Below are 19,527 nucleotides of genomic sequence, written 5' to 3' on the forward strand. Positions count from 1 at the left end.
TGCTTATCCGGAAGTCTCTGTTTTACTTTGTTAAAGGTATATCCCAAAACATAACCATCTTGTAACGTTTAGCAATCATAATAATTTGTATTTATTAATGGAGGTTTTGCTGATGGTTCAGTGGATGAAGCAAGATCTTGCCATTATATACATTCTCCCAACCTCAGGACATGATAAAAGTACTTCACAGACAATTAAGTACTTTTTGAAGTGCAGTCACTGTTGTAAGATAGGGAGATGTGGTACGCCAGGTTCACTGAGCTATAAAAATCAGGACAATTCAACCCATGATTTATATAAGTCAACAGATCTCATGGGAGGGGTCATTGCCTTGGCCTCAGTGTCACTGAACTGGGAGCGGAAGTCTTACCAGCATTGCTATGTCTGATTATTAACCATTGAACACAGTTGGAAAATAAGCAAGTGTAAGCATCAGCTGAAGACAAGATTGAGTTGATGAAGCGTGCCATGTAAAATTGCTTTCCAACATGCACCGCTAGGCTCATTGGTGAAGATTGACTGCCTACATAAAGTCCTAGAGGTCTATTGGTACCACTGGAGCCACCTTCCAGCATAAAAGACACAAAGTGTAAAAGGAAAAAAATGCTGTAGGAGAAATGGTTAATGAAGACAACATGAGATACTTAAACTGTATGAAGTGAAACAATACACGCTTACTGTCAATAGAAACATCAGGCACACCTGTTACTGTAGGCCATAAATACTTAATGGGCTACCCAGAAACACAAAAATGTCTAAAGGAGTACAGGGCCTCCTTCTCATTTGTTTCATTCGAAGCCCCTTGACATAAACATTCTGTTACTGGTATCAAATTCCATTTACCAGTAAACTTTTTCTTCGGTCTCTCTCACTCAACCACCTAAGATGTTTTGTGATCCAGAAGCAATTTGCCAGAATTGTGAGGCAAATTGACCTGTACAAACAATTTAACAAAAAAAGAATCTTTTCTTCCTTCACACTAGTTTTACCCTTTAAACCCTTTGGGAGTATTTGCTTTTAGTGACGGAGAGATGAGGGAAAGAGAAAACTTTAAAACCCAGGCTTAACAACAGTGTTCAAAATTATCGACCTTTTATAGCTGAGGTACTGACTTGATTTCTTTTTCCTGAGTTTGCTGCACTTCCTGTGTGTTTTTTTTTAATTTATTCTTTCATGCGATGTGGGCATTGCTGGCAAGGCAAGCACTTGTTGCCCATCGCTAATTGCCCTTGATTTGATTGGCTTGCTAGGTCATTTCAGTGGGCAGTTCAGGGGAGGCAATGGTGTAATGGTATTGTTGCTGGACTACTAATCCAGAGACCCAGGGTAATACTCTTGGGGACCGGGGTTCGAATCCCACCATGGTAGATGGTGGAATTTGAATTCAGTAAAGATCTGGAATTAAATTAAAAGTCCAATGATGACCATGAACCCATTGTCATAAAAACCCATCTGTTTCACTAATGCCCTTTAGGGAAGGAAACCTGCCATCCTTACCTTATGGTTTACATGTGACTCAGCAATGTGGTTGGCTCTTAAATGCCCTCTGAGGCAATTAGGGATGGGCAATAAATGCTGGTTGCTAGCCCACATCCCATGGATGAACTTAAAAAAAAAGTCAACCACATTGCTGGGGGTCTGAAATCACATGGAGACCAGAGGACAGCAGGTTCCCTTTCCTAAAGGGCATTAGTGAACCAGATTGGTTTTTGCAACAATCGACATTGGTTTCTTGGACGCCCATTACTGAGTTAAACTTTTAATTCCAGATTTTATCAATTGAATTTAAATTCCACCAGCTGCTATGGTGAGATTTGAATCCATGTGCCCAGGGAATTAGCTGGGCCTCTGGATTATAACCTATTACCCATACTGCTAATTTAGAACTGTTTTCCCCAGTAGGTGCCATTTATTAGCTTACACTATGCAGCAGATCATCAATCTTCGGCCTCAAAATACAGTAACGCCTTACTAAGAAAGAAATCTTCTAGTCCTAATGAAGGCATCAGTATCTGAACTGATTGTCAAACAACGAAATGGAAATGAAGAATCTATACATACTCCCAGATTTACTTTTCCCTGTTTAAATAATTGGATTGCTCTTTCAAAGAGTTGGCACAGACATGATGGGCCAAATGGCCTCCTCCTATGCTCCATGATTCAGTGAATGTGCATGTGTGTGGTTGGGCACACATGTCTAATCATAATATTGAAGTTCTGTGGGCAGGTGGCCTCTTCCTGCCCATGGGTTTTTTTATGTTCGTATATATTTTTTATAAAGTCATTGTTGAACTGAGAGGTCCCCCTTCTTATGATGCCTTGGAATCATCTCTCCCCCCACCTCCACCATCAGCCTTGTGGTCTTTCCCTACATTTGTACAGTATCTAAGGCTCTATACCTTCAGCATTAGGATTAGTAATCAAAGGATTCCTACCCATTGAACCAATCTCAATTATTGCCCAAGTTAAAACTCTGCCAGTACAAGTCGCTGCTCAAAGACTGTCTGGAAGTTGCACAAATGATCTTGTTGTACAGACTCTATCTGGCTTCATTTAAAATGTACATTGTATCCTCTCCTTTAAAATCATCTTGCTGGATGGTACTCTCTCCTCTGCCCACATGACCTGCAACCACTGCATGATGTACAGTGACCTCAGTCTGGATTGTAATTTGATGTTGGATCCTAGTCACTAGTTTGGTTGGATTTACAGATTCAGGTTGCACGCTTGTTTTGGGATGGCCGAGTTGACACCATAGACTGGATAGATCAGAAGACATTTCTTAGGTATAACATATTCTATTTATTTATAAAGCAAGTCAGCAGCTACTCTTGCGTGCTTACAATGCAAACCCTGTCTCTACATTACAACCTCTAACTATAGGCTACTGACTACTGAGGTAGCCCACGCTACTCTGCTATTGGATACTAAGATCATGTGATCTTCCATTATAACATTCTCCTTAAGGATATATTACACATCAGATTACCATGCTTGACCTTTGGAGAAATATTCTCCTCCCCCTCCCAGTTCCACATTCAGCATTTGGCCAACCTCGAAAAGCTTATAGAGAAGACACATTGTACTCACACACAGCAAGTCTGAGCACCAACTTGTTGTTCGGCTAGGCTGCCTTAATTATAAACTAGAAAGGCAGAAAAAATACAAGCTGTGGCAGACAGCAAGATATTATGGTGCAGGTTTACAATTTTATAATTAGGAAATGTCTTTATAATTTTACACAGCTATACTGTGCCTAATGTCATCTCGCTAAGGTACACTGATGGGAAAAAGGCAAGGAGGGGCCCATTGACTAGACAGCAAAAGTGTTGCTGTGAGCAAAGAGGAACCTGAATGTTGGAATGCGTTTCAAAGCTCAACACAAGAAGTGACCAATCTAATCTAGGCAAACATGATTGCTTTAAGCCTACATCAATACCGGTTAAAACGTCAGAATCAATTATCGGCAGGAAACTTGTCAGTCCCATTAATGGAAGGAAAGGTAAAACCTCCCTTGATGACAATGCTGATGTGTTCTTTTGCTCTGCTTATGTATTTCCAAACTTCCCTACACTAGTCTCTCTGTTGTTCCAAAGGCCTGTAACATGGGCCAAGGGAAACCCTGGACAAGCACCAGGTTCCAGCTACACTCAAAACACTTCATCTTCTTCCTGCTGGCCAATATTCTCCCTCACAATCCCAGCCTTTCTACGAATAAATGTACTACCCCATTTTCACGACCAATCTTATCTTTAGGAAATACTGCAAGACCTTCTGACTGCATTTCGAACTCACTACTCTGATGCACCCAGGCTCCAGAGTTGGCTGGGCAAGGAATATATAAAGACTATACTGGAAATGTAGACCTGGAGCACTTCTTTAATGTGATCTGTGAGATTAATAGAAGGGAACCCAGCTCCAATTAGGTTGAGAAGAGTTGAGGACAGGCTTTGGAAGGAATTTCTTTACACAACTTCCAGTTTTGGAAATGAACTTCTGGATTATGGCGGTCTGGAACCCTTGGATGTTGTGATGAGGGGTGGGAGATGGGGCTGTGGGAGTTTTGGTTTGGACATATGAGCAGAAATATATTTAATTTGGTCTGAAGTCAAACAGATTCTCTTAAAAACCAGGCATTTTTATTGTTTCTTTTATTATGTTCAACATTTCCAGCTCATGTGGATTCCCAATATCTTGGCTTTCCCTTCAGAATCAAACATCATACATCTGTAGTAGATGCAAGATTATATTTATTTTATTATATATTTTTTAATTAAACATATGTACCTGGTTTCCCCAATTCCTCCTAAATGCACTGAAGTTGATCTTCATCAACAGCACAAATGGGATTGGCTGCTCGCTTTGTGCTAACACCTATGACTTTGGCCAATTCCAACCCACCTCTTCCTTTGTTGGGAGCTTACTGTAGACTGGGCTCAAAGATAACGCTCAGATGCTGAAACCAAAAGTGAAGCCCTTCACTCAACAGAGAACTACTGAAACCCACGCTCAATGACACTGGATTTAATGTTTAATTGAATTTGTGGTGGCAGCAGCTTCAATTGGAGTCTTTGAAAGGGAATTGGATAAATGCCTGAAGAAAGAAATTTTGCAGGACTTACAGGAAAAGGGGTGTGGATTAGCGAATTTGTCTTTGCAGATTGAGAGCTGACGTGAACACAACAATCCGAATGGCCTCCTTCTGTGCTGTAACCATTCTGTGAATCTATGATTAGGCATCGCTGGAATTCTGTCCATCTGACATACTTATCATTCAATACTTCCTTGTTGAAACTAAACAGCCCTAATAAAAGAAGATGAGATGGTGCATTGCAATTGTGGGGCAAGGGCATGCTTGGATAAAGATTTGTATTGTGAGTCCTCCCTCTGTTGGCGGTAGTGCCTTCAGTTTTCCATACCCTAAATGCTGGAATTCCCTCCCCAAACCTCTCTTCTTCCTACCTCTATCCCTTGCTTCAAGATGCTCCTTGAAATCTAAATGCTCTTGGTTGCCTATCCTAATATGTGTCTTGGTGTCAGATTTTTTTGCCCTTGTGACCTGCCTTAGGGATGCAGGTATTCTCTCATTTTTTTTAGATGCACGGGTGATTTGTTTAAGAGTGTGGTCCCTTTAAATATTTTTGTGTGGCTGCGCACAATCAGTAACTTAAAGGGGCTGACTTGTGCTTGGCCTGCGTAGGAACCTCTAGGTTGCTGTGCAGCTTAGAAGGAAAATTGCTTGGGGTATTTTACTCCATTAAAGGCACAATATAAATGCAAATTGTTGTGTAGTTATTGCTGAGCTCCAGATCCTGTATTGGGGTGTCATGTAAAGCTGGCAACTTTGTACAATGCGTTTCCTAACAGCGGAACTGTAGAATAGGACAGCACAGAAGGGGGCCATTCAGCCCATTGTATCTTTGCCAGCTCTTTGAAAAGCTATCTGATTGGTCCCACTCCTGTGTTCTTTTCCAATATTCCTACAATTTATTTCCCTGTTCAAGTATATATCCAATTCCCCATTGAACTGAAGAGGAAAATTGAATGGCAAGTTAAAGAATGCATCACATAAGGACAGAGGCAGGAGCAGAAGTCGACCTTTTGGCCCATCGAACCTGCTCAACTAATCAACTGGATCATGGAAAATCTGATCGTAGCTTCACTCCGCTTTCCTACCTGCCCTCCCACAACCCTTGACTCCCTTGTGGATCAAAAACCTATCCAACTCAGTCTTGAATATATTCAATGGCCCCATCTCCACTGCTCTCTGGAGTAGAGAATTCCAAAGACCCTCTGAAAGCAGAAGTTCCTCCTTATCTCCACCTTAAATAGGAAATACTTTATTTTGAAATAGTGTCCCCTATGTTCTAGATTCCCTTACGAGGCAAAAACATCTCAGCAACTAGCCTGTCAAGTGCCCCCTCATAATGTTATATGGAATAACAATAATACAGCACAAAAGCATTTCATTAAGATCACCTCACCATTAGGGGGTTGGAGGAATGTATTACAAAAGGATTAATACTCAGTCGAGATTTAAAAAGCAAACCTAAATGCTCTCCTCTGACTAAAGAGGCTGTAAGCACTGACTTAGTAAATTTGTCAGAGAGTGGTAAGTAGCCAGAGGATCCTTGTGCTTCTCACATCTCCCTCTCAAATAACATTGCAGCAAATCAGTGCAAACTCTACACAGAGGCCTAGCAAGCAGAAACATTAGGGCAAATAAAAAGGTTCCTTAAAAAAGAATCAAGTTAAAGCTCCAGGGACAAGGTATTTCTTAATGATACAGCTGCAACGATTAGACATTAAGATTATCAGGATGAATGAGTGAGCTCACAATGTAAATAGAAAATTTCACTGCGGGAGCCTTCTCTGTGTAGCTGGATATGTGATTGTTTAATCGTCTTTGAAACTAGCAAACAAAATCTCAATGGATGTTACCACTGCTTAGCAAACACAGATATGAAAGCATATAAAAACATCTCAAGTTAAATACACATGGCTGAGCTCATTTTTCTTTTTGAGACTCTGTCTGTTCCTCTTGGCGCCGTTTCCAAATCAATTGAGAAAACAGAGCTAGGTAAGCTGTCAGTAATAGAAAGCTGTCAGTAATAGAAAGCAGTCAGTAATAGAAAGGCCACCAATTGTTCGATGTTATGGGGTATATACTGTAATGAAACAAGTAAATTTATCGCTTGAATCCTATTCTGAGTGAGCAGAACTGTTCCCATGGAGCTGCCGATTTCTTTGTCAACAAGATTTTGATTTGTGGGTGTTCTTTAGAAAGAAACTATTAACCACTGGCATGGAGTCGATTTTCCATTGGCAAATTTTGAAATATAAAAAAAAATTAATGAGGATATGCCAACAAGCCTCAGGTTTATTGATATATTTGCATTTGTGTCATCTGTAGTTCAGTTAGAAGGTTGTGGGCTCAAAATTCTATTTCATGGAGTTAAGCACAAAATCTAGGTTGATATCCAGTGCAGTACTGAGGGAGCACTGTACTGTCAGAGGTACTGTCCTTCAGATGAGAGGTTAAAGCAAGGACCCCTCTGCCCTCCCAAGTGTGTCAATATTAATGACAATTACATTGTTACAGTTTAATGGAAATTACATTGCTAAACAGGTGATAGGCATTTGTACATGATAAATGGGGATAGCTGGGACACTGGTGGGGTGGAGGACTGTTGACTCTATACTAAGCCAATAAACTCTCTCTGCATGGAAAGACTTCGCCAGCTGGCTTGGATCCATGTAACAACATAGACATTAAACAGCCCACGACACTATTGCAAAGAAGAGCCAGGGAATTTTGCCGTGTCCTTGCTTTCATTGATCCCTCTACTAGCATCTAACAAAATCCAGATTATTATTTTTTTAATCACATTGCTGTTTGTACAGATTGGCTGAGTGCAAATTGGCTGCCACGTTTCCTAGATTTCAGCAGTGACTACACTTCAGCAGTACTTCATTGGCTGTTGGCTGTAGCGTGCTGATGTCCTGAGGTCAGGAGAGGTATAGAATTGCAAGTCTTACTTTCTTTCTTTATTGGAGACATCTGAAACTTACAAATTAGTGATCATCCTGTGGTGGATTTCTACAAGTAAACAGTCTAAGAAAGTTAGATTTTAATTTAAACCTAATCATTAGTTTTGAGACATATTGGCATTATGCAAGTGTCTTCTGGAACATGGTATGTTAAAGGGGAAGAGATGAATTTTGGGATGGTGTAATGAAGAGACCTCTTCAGGAGTTAAATTTATTTCTATTTTTTCAGCACGGAGCAGAGCTAACATAACTTGCAGAAATACCTGTTTGTAACCACACACATACATAAGTATAGATAATTGGGGCTGTTGCTCTTCCAAAGTTCAGCGGACTGGCTTCTGTTTCAGGAAGTGCTTTCTGGAAGGTACAAGGATATAGTTTGCACACAGTTACATATTTAGCTACTTTCAATTTTCTGTACTGGGATAAAATCCAGGGCTTTGCTGCTCCAGGTCTGTGTTGACCTTGGTTTGGGATTTATTGTCTGGCCTCCTGTTGACAGCAATCCATTTGACTGTTTTGGCCTTCTACTTAATTGGCTACGTATCCACTTTTACTCTTCACATTGTCCACACAAGCAGCTGCTGGCAAAAAAAACATACATGAACTCCTGACAAGATTCAGCACTAGTCCATGGTTCGAATCCTTTTGTTTTTCTGTGGAAGTCTGGTCAGCCAACAACTACAATGGAAATACATTATACAAGAAGGATACTACAAAAGCATCTACAGAATATGAAAAATTTTAATTGGTCTGGAAGATCTCTGATCACTGTATCATTTATTCACTATTGGATCCTTCTTTGCAAGTGGAAACATTCCTAGTCTTCCTCCAAAGGACATTGAATACGCTGGGTAAAATGACAAGTACCTTGTTTAAACTGAGCTGCTCATGACAGGGTGAGTCCATTATAGATTCTTCTTTGACAGTGATATTTGTTGCACTCAAGTGAAGAAATATCAGTAGCAATAAATCTCTTAATTCCGCAATAATATCTGTCAAGCATCATCTTCAAAGCAGCTTCAATTAATTTTAAAAGGGACAGCATGAGTTTTCTGAAAACTAAAGATGGGTCCAAACTTATTGGACAAATACATTCACTATGTCGTACAGGCAGGAAGGCCCAGGTCTGATCCTTAGTCTGAGATGAAGGATCTCAGGGTCTGCACTGTTAAATACACTACAACTTTCCTTGGTCTAACATCATTGTCCATGCTGGAGGAGGAGGACAGGGTGAAGAAATATCCAACCTAAGTTGCCACAAATCAATGGACAGAATTTTAACCGCCAGAGGGTGGGGGGAGAGGACAAGAGGGAAGGGGGCAGGTTTAGGCCTGGATGGGTTGGGGGGATGTGGTGGTTAAACTCCCAGAGATGCCAGCATGTCAGAAGCCCAACATTACATTGTTCATTTCCAACTTTTACCGGGACACGTATGTAGGAGTTTGGGAAATGCCTATGGAGCAGGTTGGGTCTGTGAATCTTTGGAATTCTCTACTCTATGTGGAGGCTGAATCATTGAGTATTCAAGGCAGAGACAGGCAGACTCTTGAACTATAAATGAGTCAAAGGTTAAGGGGAACAGGCAGGATAGTGCAGCTGAGGTCAAGATCAGATCAGCCATGAGCTTATTGAATGGCGAAGCAGGCTTGAGGGATCATATGGTCTACTCCTGCTCCCATTTCTTATGATCTTATGTCGGACACGGAAACAGGATGCTAAGTTAAACAGTAAAGGCAAAGCCCCCTCGGGGTCCTGACCCACTGCCGGCCCCTGCATTGTGAGTGGGTCCGTTGCATTAAAATCCTGCTCAATATCTGTGTGCAGCTACCAAGACCGACCACTTAGCTAATGGACTGCCGGAATTGCATTGTGATGTAGTTCAGGGGAGGCTTCGAGAAAACTGGGGAATATTGTTGGTGTGCTTTGGGATGGAATTGGGGAACACAGAGAGGAAGATTTTGTTTGAGTTGAGGACTATGGGTTAAAACAACAAGATTACAGTCAGATATAAAACTGTGCAGTGCATTTAAGGAAGTGCGAAAGATTTAATGGAAAATCTAAAGACATCTAATCAGGAAAGGAAAATTAACTGCTATGTTGGGAAACTAATGGATTTTCTCTTCAGAGCTGCAAATAGTGTCTTAAATCAATTGTCTTTCCTTTAATTTACATGCAGAGAAGATGCGACTGCCCATGGATTGTTCCATGCAGTGCCAAGTGTTCAGCTGACTGGTTTTACATTGTACATTGTTGAGGTTACTGTGACCTACTGCAGGAACTGCATTGGCAACTACTGCTTTCAGTTCTATTTACAGCAAATAACTATTTTACAATCCCCTTTGCTACGAAACCCAATAGCTGCAGTTTCAAATTTTATTTCCAACCCACAGCTTATTTTTAAAATGATTGTCTTGCTTCACAATGATCAAATTTGCTGATGGCTCCAAACTTCACAATTACAGAATGAGTTGGGAAAAATTTGCAAGTGAACACAACAGATGAAATTTAAGGACAGCTGTAAAGTGCTACATATAGGGAGGAAAACAGGCAACACACACATTTCTTGAATGGTGTTGGATTAGGAACAAGCTAAAAGACACCCGGGAGTCTTAGTAGCCTTGATGCTCAATGTATTTAACCAATACAGAACAGCAATCAACAAAACTAGTAGAATGTTGGCCTGCACAGGTAAAACAGTAGAATATCAATTAGCAAACTTTGCAGTCTTCTGGTTAGATCCCACAAAATAGATCCTTTGTGTGTTTCAATTGAGATGGGAGGAGTGCGCAGATTATCTAGCCCCACTACTCCACTGGTCAACCATTAGTTTTAACTTTTAATTCATTCAGAAAAATGGACACTTTGCTACTGTTAGACCCAGAATAGAAGAGACTTCAATCAGGCTTCTTTCAATAAACTCAGAATGATTGATTTGTTGCAAAAAAAAACATTATTTTTAAAACAAATTGCAAAAACTTGTTAACACACAATTTGTAATCTGCAAGTGTAACTATCTAACCCTTTTAAAATTCCCCAGCACACACACAAACACACACACACACACAAACAAACAACAGATAGGGTCTCTGCAGAGGTGGGTGGTTGAAGAAAAAAACTTTATAAAAAGGATAAAGTTCGCATGTTACCGATCTGGTGCTCCCTCTTGTGAAGACAGGTTACTAGCCCCAGTAGATGTCTGGATGTCCTCACCAACAGAGCTTCAGTGTGGTGGAGAATATAGGTGGATCAATCCTTCTTGTCTCGGGTTTCCAAGGACAGACAAGTTCCACTGAGATAAGGATTCCTAGCTGCGTACTGATAACCACTCTATTTCAAGCAAGTCAAAGAGAATGCGAGCTGGGCAGTATTTTCCCTTCTCAATTCATTCCCAACTGAGTTCAAAACAACACGTTCAAAACATAAAGCTCATCTCCATCAGGTGATTTCCAGTAAATCACTAAGGCCTTTGCCTTTAAACCAGTCTTTTTCCAGCAATTCCTCGCAGTTCAAATAAACAACTAGCTCTCCTCCACAATTGTCATGCTGGTCATTTGGCTGATGTCATCTGATTTCTTGGAAAAGGCACGTCCAAGGTGAATTTATGAACCTTTTTTAAAAAAAAGCCCAAGTCAGTTCCCAAGTATCCAAATAATGCAATGTCCTTCCAAATTTTAAAAGAACACATAGTTATTGAAGATACGGGGCAGAATTTCCTGCCTGTCGGGCGGGTGGGCCTGACCCAATCGCTGGCGGGCGTAGAGCCGATCGCCGGCAGCGAAGCAGGCCATGCCGCCATTTTAAGTGGGCTGGCCAATTAAGGCCCACCCAGCATGACGTCCACCGGGAAGTGCTATGCCCTTCCTGTGCGGACTTCGACTTTTAAAATGATTAAAAATAGAGAAAAGGAAAATCCCTTACACGTCCCCCTCATGTGACAATGTCCCATGAGTCGCGACATGTTCATAATTTACAGACCAACTTTATTACAATTTTTAAAACCCTGCGTGAAACCTCACCCCGCCGCTGGATGGGGTTTCATGTTTTCTCTAATTCCCCGCCGGGGCTCCTGGCCGACTCGGCAGCCTTAAGGTCGGACGGGCAGTTCCTTTAACTGGTTAAATGATCCCGTCGATGGCCTCAATTGGCCATTGACAGGTCGGCGGGCCCACAGCTGATTTTGCGGCGCCCCCCACCTTCCTGAAAATATAAATGGGGCGGGGTGACGTCGGGGGTTCCGCCTGACATCATCCTGCATCATTTTACGTGTCGGCGAGCAGGCCCCGCCCCCTGCTCGCTGACGGCAAAATTCTGCCCATGGTTCCAACAAGTGTCGATGGTTTCAATTATAATGAAAAAAATATTATGAGAAACATAAGCTTTTCAGACTGGGAAGGAGGCAGTTCGATAGGTATACAAGATAGTTAAATGAATGGAAAAGTGAATTTGGAATATTATTTAAAATTATATTGCAAGAGTAGGACAAAGGGATGCAGGTTCAAACTATTAAAGGGTAAACTTAGAACTGAGGTCAGGAATCTATAGATTCTATCCATAGAACAGACATCCAGATAGTATCGTGGAGGTACAAACAATGCAATCATTCAATAACCAGTTAAATGGAGCAATGGCACAGCTTTAGGATCTCCTTCGATGGATGAATTAGGATTGGCTGAATGAGTGTAATTACAGCCATTTAGTGGCACAGAACTTAGGTATTGCTGAAAAAAGAGACATGCTATCAAAGATTTTTGTCTTGCACTCATCAGGGGAACAATGATTTATACTGCATGAGAGGAAAGCTTAGGGAACAGTCATTCCCTGGTTCATTCCCCAGGGCAATGCCTTGACCAATCAGAGTTAACCTGCCCAGTTTGAATTCGAACAAAGCTGGGCAGTTCACTGTCCCATGCTGCATTCTCCCTGGCAACATCTCCACCAATCAGAGTCCACCTGCCAACTAACCAACACTCTCTTCTCATGCAGTATAAATTGTTGTTCCCCATTACAGTTGGTAATTTCTTGCAAGCTGCAAGATGAAAATCTTTGATAGCATATCTCTTTTTTCGGAAATACACGAGTGTAATTATCTTATGATCTTTTTCCATTTACTAAGCAAAGAAACTGAGGCCAACAATTGCCCTTGTTGAGGATTCATTTGGAGATGTCAATATAACACCAGACAGTGTCTTTATCCAATCACCTACTTTTTGTCCTTCATAATTTCAAGATAAAAAAATGTTTTAGGAGCTGTTGAAATTTTACAACCAAAATAAATATAGATTTTCCAAAACTTAGGAAACCTTGTTCCAAGACAGCTAACTTACTGGTAAAACATCAGAAATGGGATGTCATGATGGATATTCTGTTAGTTAAGGTTTCACTGATTTTGGAATATAATGATAACGAACTGGTTTTGTTAACCATCTCCTTAGTGTTGAGAAACTGTGCTTATATACATACTAGCATAAACCAAGTTCATTATTGACTACCTTTGCTACTGTTATGTTATATTAGTTGACCCTTGTACTATATTTGATTTTGTCATGGTATTCAGAATACAGTGTATGACAAACAGGCATAGCTGATATATGACCTTAAAGCATTATTCACTAAGATCTGCAAGTAATGCTTTCATTGTACTGAGAAACCTATATCAAGTGATAATAAAATATCCCTGTTTAAGATGACATTGTTCATTACATTGACAATGATGAGGACTTCAAATAAGTAAAAAAAAAGCAGGAATCTAATTGAGGGGTTTGGATGATCATCAGAAATCACAAATGGAAAGTGGAGGAATAAGATTTTCCACTTCCTTTGATAATCCTAAATGGCCTGCCTGTTTTAAAATCATAATATATGGCCTGTAAATCAAAAATCCCTTTGGCTACCAATGTCACCTTAAAAAGGAGGTGCCTGCCAAGTGCATATGGTGATTCATTCAATTGGGTTTGACTGCATTTCCAGTGCTTGTGTGTTTTTATTTCCCTTGTACATTTAGCATGCATTTGAAAGCTCTACTGTGTCAACATGACCATTCAGTTCTGGTGTCAACTTGCCATTTCTCATCTGTGGTCCTGCCAGGACAAATACAACTTGAAGCTATTTCCAGGAAACCTTTGCTGGTTAACTTGATATCTGGATCAGATCGGCTTCTTGTTTATCATTGTCCTGACTGCCCACCCCATATCTGAACTTTATTTGACATCGATGTAGTGTTGTTTCACACAGGTGGCCTGATATCACGGACAACGTTAATTAATATCTCATTCTAATCAAAGTACAGGCAATACTTTGGCTGGAAAGAGAGAAGAGCACCACCATCTCAATGAGTATTATTTCCTATGATGGATTAATTGTTGCCTACAAGACTATTTAGTTGCACAACATGATTTGGTGATGGTGTCATTTTGACCCAGTGGTAGCACTCTTACCTCTGAGGTAGAAAAGTCATCGGTACAACCTCCACGCCAAGGACTTTGTGCTGAATTGTTGAACTTTAGTGCTGCATTGTTGGACGTGCAGTCTTTTGGATCAGATGTTAACTTAACCTATTTTGCCTAGGTAAAATTCCCAATGCATTGTTTGAAGGGGAAGAGCGGAATTCCTTTAGTGTCCCGCCAACATTAATCTCTAAGATTAGCTGATCATTTATCATTGTTGTATGTTGGATTTTGCTGTACATAAATTGGCTACCATACTTGCCTAAAATGCCAAGGTTACATTTAAACTGGAGGGCACGGAGAACAATTTATAGATGCATAGTTGATATTTGACCTTAAAGCATTATTCACTAAGATCTGCAAGTAATGCTTTCACTGTACTGAGAAACCTATATCAAGTGATAATAAAATATCCCTGTTTAAGATGACATTGTCCATTACATTGACAATGATGAGGACTTCAAATAAATAAAAAAAAAAGCAGGAATCTAATTGAGTGGTTTGGATGAACACAGTGACTTGATTAAAAGTTTAAATGGGGAAGGAGTAAAGTGACCTAGGGGTACAAGTACAGAAATCATTGAAAATAGCAACATGCATTAATTTAGGAAAAACAGACAAAGCACCTGGGTTCAGTTCTAGAGGGATAGGATTGAAAAGCAGAGAAGTTATAGAACCTCAGTGAGACCACACTGTGCGTATTGTGCATAGTTCTGATCTTCGATTGGCTGGTACTCAGTTGGCAACATTCTCACTGCCGAGTCACAAGGCTCTGGTTTCAAGTCCAAATTCAGAGCCTGAGCACAAAAATCAAGGTCAGCACTGCAGCGTGCTACTGAGCTGTGCTGTAGAAAGTGCAGCCTTTCGGATGAGATGTGAGACAAAGGCCCCATCTGCCTCTCTGAGTAAATGTAAAAGATGCAATGGTGCGACTTAGAAGAGGAGCAGGAGAATTGTCCTTACTGTCCTGGCCAATATTTCTCACTCATTCAACATCAAAAGAAACAGACTATCTGGTCATTATCACATTGCTCTTTGTGGGAGCTTGCTGTGGGCGAACTGGCTGCTGTGTGTCCTACAACAGTAACTGCTTAAGATAAAAGCAAAATACTGCAGATGCTGGAAATCTGAAACAAAAACAGAAAATGCTGGGAAAACTCAGCAGGTCTGACAGCATCTGTGGAGTGAGAAACAGAGTTGACGTTTCAAGTCCTTATAACCCTTTTTGAGAGCTGGCTGCTTCATTGGCTGGAAAGCACTTTATAACTTGCAGTAGTCATGACAAGTGGTAAATACATGCAAATCTTTATTTTCTTTCTGTATTATAAAAAGGATATGGAGGCACTGGAGAAGGAAAGATTGGACAGGTAGGGCTCTGCCATCTCTAGAAAAGAGATAACAGAGGAATGAAGAATAGAAATATTTAAGGTGATGAAAATGTTTGATAGGGTAGATATAGAAAGATATTTCCACTTGTGGGGGTGGTGGGAGTCCAAAACAAAATGCCATAAATTTAACTCATACTAATTTAATAGAGGATTCAGGTGAGGCTTCTTTATCTAGAGAGTGGTTAGCATGTGAAATGTGATACCACAAGGAGTGGTTGAGGTGAATATTTGTAAAGACACAATAAAGAGAAAGCTGGATAAGCATGTGAGGGAGAAAGGAATAAGAGGTTACACTGACAGGGTTAGATGAAAGCAGGTGGGACGAGACTCATGTTGAGCATAAACACCAGCGTGCATGAGTTGGACCTGTTTCTGTGCTGTACCTTCCATGTAATTCTGTACTTTCACAAGAGTCTTTTCCTGCAACAACTCTGCTATCATCTAGGTTCTCATAGTTGGTGGTGCTATGGAGAACAACAGGAAAACGGGGCCAACCAATGGTTACACTAAGTATTTCTATGTAAACTTGCAGCAAATTATTTATAAGTTAATTTACATTGCAATCTACAACTGTTTATATATTACATCAACACATTCCAAACCCCTTTACTGCACAGCTTTGAGGCAGAAGAACCTTCGGCTCTGGGCTGACAGGGGAGAGCTAGAACCAGCTTGAAGAGAGTCTGACCTTCTTTACCTTGCACCAGCTTCACATGTTACATTGCTTTCCTAGCATTTACTATTGCAAGAACCTTCATCTGATGGTAATGTGCAACTTTTTGCTTTTTCGTTAAATGTTAACATGGATATTTCTTGCTTTTATATTCCTTCATGGGATGTGAACAACACTGACAAGGCCAGCATTTGTTGCCCATCCCTAATTGCCCTTGAGAAGGTGATGGTGAGCCAGCTTCTTGAGTCACTGCCATTTTTGTGCTGTAGGTAGATGCAGAGTGCTGTTACAGGAGGGAGTTCTAGGATTTTGACGCAGCAACGATGAAGGAGCAATGATATATTTTGAAGTCAGGATATTGTGTGACTCAGAAGGAAACTTGCAGGCATCCCTGTGCACCTGCTGTCCTTGTTCTTCTAGGTGGCAGAGATAGAGGGTTTGGAAAGTGCTGTTGAAGGAGCCTTCACAAGATGCTGCAGTGCATCTTGTAGATGGTACACACTACAAACACGGTGAGCCAGTGCTGGAAGGGAGTGAATGTTTAAGGCGCTGGGTGGGGTGCCAATCATTTGGCTTGCTTTGACCTGTATGGTGTTGAGCTTCTTGAGTTTCGTTGGAGCTGCACTCATCCAGGCAAGTGGGGAGTATTCCACCACACTCCTGACTTGTGTCTTTGTAGATTACGGACAGGCTTTGGGGAGTCAGGAAGTGAGTTACTCACTGCAGAATTCCCAGTCTCTGACTTGCTCTTGTAGCCACAGTATTTATATGACTTCTGGTTAATGGTAACCCCAGGATGTTAGTGCTGGCGAATTGAGCAATGCTAGTGCTGTTGAACGTCAAGGGAAAATGGTTAGATTCTCTTTTTCTGGAGATGTTCATTATCTAATACTTGTGTGGCACAAACGTTGATATAAATTATGTTGATTAGAAAGCCATCTGAGTGTGTACTATTCTAGCACCTCGCTGGGGGTGGTGGTGGTTGCAGAAGGCATGGGGTGCTCATTTATATAGGGCAGTTTTAGAATCAAGTAAGCCACAGAGGCTTTGCTTTCTGGAAACTCACCAGTTCAGGCACTGATAACTTTCAATACTCAGCAGCAGATAGAATCATTGACCCTATTTATTAAGCATCTTGAGTGTTATATTGAAGTATACTGAATGTCGTAACTAATTAGTAACAGACTCCCTTCTCCGATAAATCATGCATTGTCAGTGATGACTAACAGAACTTATTCGTTGTTGTCATTCTAGCCCATGTACAGTAAAGTGATAGTGCAATATTTATATTACCAGAATAATTGAAGCAATGTAAATGGTATTAAAAATTAAAAGACTTGCATTCCCAAAGCATCTTATCATGCCTCAGAACTCTCCCAAAGTGCTTTAGATGGAATGAATTACTTTGAAGTGCAAGGGCTGTCAAACATATGGCCAAAGACAGCAGTGATTTTTAAGACAGAAAGATACCACATAAATGTGCTGGGACATAAATGTCATTAATCTTGGCATTGCTTGAAGAAGGAATATTGGCTAAGAAGAAAGGATTCTTCTTTGAATAGTAGCACAGGATCTTTGAAGTCCACCATCATCAGAAGCTAACGGAGGTCTCAGTTTAAAGTATTATCTGAAGCATCATTCCTCAAACAATGCACTAGAAGGTCAGCTTAGGCTATATTTTAAGTCCTGGAGTGCGGCTTGAACTCGCAACCTTCTAACTTGAAGGAAAGAATGCAGCCAATTAAACCAGCCTGGTACAAACAATACAGAGAGTCCAGATAAAAGTATAGTCAAATGTTGCGTAATGAGCTTGTCCCCTACACGATGCAGATGGTAAACGATGCAATGCTACAGCTCTAATCCCGCAAAGCTAAGCTCTTCCCGTTCAACTGCAAGCCTTACATGGAATAGGTCCACCAGTTTGAAATTTCTGTCCATAGTTGAAATGCCTAACTGTTAACTGTTGCTAGCAGATTGAATAGTCAGTGTGCATGCTCGATTACAAAAAAAAAGCATGAACAACGTTTTCTCTGCACCCTTCCTCTTCTACTGCTGAAAGGGACATTTCGAGTCCAGCAGGTACTGAGTTGGTTTTGGGCTCTTACAGTATGAATGATTTGGACATAGGCTGTATCAAGTTTTTCTTAAAACCGTTTATTTAGAACTATTTACAACCAAGACCGCATGGTAAGACATATCACTTACTGTCTTTACACAGTGACCTACTCCTTCAGGGTCCCTCAGTTATCTGATCTGTGGTCACGCTTACATCGTCATTAACATCATTGTCTAATTAACATAAACATTAACCCTTTACAGAGATGGTGGGGGGTTCACCTCCTCTGCCACTTCTACCTCTCCCTCGTGTTCTGTGCTCTCTTCTCCTGCAAGGAGGGAAAGAAGAGACCTTTGAGTGAAAGCAATGGAGTGTGTTGAATGAATGGAAAGACAACATTTGTGGAAGATCACTGGGGTGAGGGGTGGTGTGGCACTGCATTAAGATGAGATTGAGTGTCAGTGTGCATGGGGATTTGAGGAAGTGCCTAAACAGAGACGGCTGGGTGCCCCTGCATTTGTATGAGGACAAGGCTTCAGAAGGCAGAGTGAGGGCTGGGGGTTGCTGGGGGTGGGGTTGTGGTTACACCCACTTCACAGAATTTGCCTTGCCATTCACCTTCCCTGTGCTGATTAGGCCATTAAACCTCTTGGGCACTGCATCCAGGAGCATGGCACCACAATCCTGCTGCTCGCCTCCTCAGTGACTTCCATCCCTACTGTCTTATTCTCTGTGGCAGACCTCACCTTCTAGTCAGCAGGGGACAGAATCTCCCCGTGGACCCTTATAGCCCACAGCGTCAGCTCCGGGGAGGCATCAGTGAAGTGTGGTACTGCGTTCTGACACTGCGTCTCCTTAACTTCAGGCTCTGCCTCTCTCTAAAGGCCTCGACAATGTTTAGCTGAAACAGACAGATCATCATGCCCACTTACTCTAGTTGGTTAGGAAAGCCAGATGTGAGGAGCTAACACAGTAGCTGGGTTAAGAAGCCGCTAAAAACATTGCTGAAACTTTCGGGTTTCCCACATGCTGCTGCGCAGCCCCTCCACCAGGAGATCGGAAAAATAAAAATACGGCCCTTTGCTTCCAAACTTACTTAAATTAATCCTCATGGAAACAAAATATTTGGATAATTGCCACAAGCTAGCTTAATTTAGTGAGAATTTTGCCAACTGCAGCTTTTAAAACATTCAAAGATCAGAAATGAAAAATGTAACTGAACACCTACTGGGCTGAAGGAAGGAACTATTTGCCTCTCCTGATTTCATGCTTTCTCTGTATGGCTCCTTCTGTTCTTCTTAATTTTCACCAAATATTAACGTGGAACATTCTACACTAAAATGGAAAATCTGAATGAAACACAACTGCAAAATGTGAAAGACTGTTAATGTTTACATAGCTGCAGAATAATAA

Source organism: Carcharodon carcharias, chromosome 9, assembly GCF_017639515.1.
Source record: "Carcharodon carcharias isolate sCarCar2 chromosome 9, sCarCar2.pri, whole genome shotgun sequence".
Taxonomy (NCBI): Eukaryota; Metazoa; Chordata; class Chondrichthyes; order Lamniformes; family Lamnidae; genus Carcharodon; species Carcharodon carcharias.